Raw genomic sequence first — 2,031 nt, 5'->3', positions numbered from 1 at the left:
GGGGCGGCGGCTTAGGCACGGGGGCGGGACGGTGCGGCGATGGGGGTGGCGCGGGGTAGAGGGGGTCGTCGGGGCAGCAGTGGCGGCGCGGCGACTGGGGTGACACGGGGGCGGGTTGGCGCGGGGCGGCGGCGGCTCGAGCACGGGGCGGAGAGAGAGAAAGAGGGGACAGAGAGATGGGGCGCGGGCGTCGTTGGCATTTTAGTTAGGGCATAGTTCTTTGCCTTCTGCTAGCAGACGGCAAAGTGCCTAGCTAACGGACATTAGTTTGGTCACTTTCTTTGACGTCTGCTAGCCGACGACAAAGATGCTTTGCCGTCCGCTGGCGGACGGCAAAGAAAGTGGCCGTTAGGTGGCTCTCACGAGTGGGACAACCTCCCTCTTTGCCGTCTGCTAGCTGATGGCAAAGCTTCTATACCATTCACTAGCGGACGACAAAGGGCTGGCTGACGGCAAACATGATCTTTGTCGTCAGCTCTTTCTTTGTCGTCATTGTTCTATAAGCTTATGGCAAAGACCTTCTTTGCCGTCATCTGGCTGACGGCAAAGATCTTGATCCAGTAGTGTATAATCTTGCCTATGTGATGTCATTACTTACCATAAGATTAGCATATGATGTTTTTCATTTATTTCCTTTCTTTTTATTGAACATGAAAGTAAAGAAAACAAAACTCAAACTAAACTTTATTATATATCTCGCACACGATTACAAAGATAGATCACTAAGCAAACTCTCGAAAAGAAAGGATCGAACTAAACTTTTATTCATCTAAAGAAAAAGATAACTATGGATCGAACTAACGTAAGTAAAGGCAAAAGATAGTGGAGATGATACAATACCGGGGCACCTCCCCCAAGCTTGGCACAAGCCAAGGGGAGTGCCCATACCCGATACTCAATTTTCTTTTGGTGATGAAGAAGGAGGTGGTGATGATGAAGTGGTAGCGATCTTGTCCTTCATGATCAAGAGATTCTCCATTATATGGATGACGCTCCGTAGGGCGATGATGTGCTCTTGCAACAGAATATTTTCACGGGTGAGATATTTATTTTGCACACGAACCGTTTTGATGATTCGAAAAGCTTCGATCTCGGTGGGGTGAGATGATCATAGTAAGGTTTAAGGATATCTTATTCTTCCAAACATTGTTTGGTTTAAACCTAGGATTGGGTCACCATTCTGGAAAGGTTTCACTTGGGCATTTTCTGCTTGTAGATGTTTTTACAAATAGAAAATAGGTAATGGTTGTAATATCATTTTTTGGCATGTTGTTTGGATTAGGGAGTGTTCTCTTAAGGTCAAGACCTGTGAATTTTTTGAGATTTATGTCTCAGATGCTCAGGTTCGGGATGGTTATATCTTAAGTAGTATTACTTTCGATATATTTAATTCTTGGTTATTGTTGGTGAATTTTTTGTCTACACTGTTCTACTTTCTTCTAACAGAGACACATCTATTTCGATGCTTGAGCTCTATTTTTTGGTTAAATCATTGTATCATATGAAATATTTGGGGGATTGAATACCCACTTAAAGATGTATGTGGAAATTCACCCCCCACCCCCACCCCCAAATTCATGTGTTTCTTTCTTTGGTTATTAACGGCAAAGTTTTGACAAGAGATAATCTGAACAAAAGACGTCCAATTGATGATTTATCTTGCGTATTCCATTTTGAATCTGAATTTGTCTCACATATCTTCTTTGAATGTTGTGCGACATTAATTTGGAAAGTTGTTGCTGAGATCTTTTGCTTACCTCTAATTGGAAGTATTGATGATCTATCAAAGTATTAGGGTGATGAAGAATTGCTCGTGCTTAATATGGTTAGTGATGTGTCCTTGTGGAGCATTTGGTGTTTACAAAATGATTCATGTTTCCAGGGAAGAACGTGGAGAAGTGTGCACTGCACATTGGGCAATCTGAGTGTGTTACTCGGCGATGAAAGGTGATGTGTGACGAGACACAATCAATGGTACTACTGCGATGCATCCGCTTGCTCGGTCATTGGCGTGGGGAGCTTCTGAGAATT

This window comes from Triticum dicoccoides, chromosome 1B, assembly GCF_002162155.2.
Source record: "Triticum dicoccoides isolate Atlit2015 ecotype Zavitan chromosome 1B, WEW_v2.0, whole genome shotgun sequence".
NCBI classification, from domain to species: domain Eukaryota; kingdom Viridiplantae; phylum Streptophyta; class Magnoliopsida; order Poales; family Poaceae; genus Triticum; species Triticum dicoccoides.
This window is presented reverse-complemented; position numbering follows the sequence as displayed.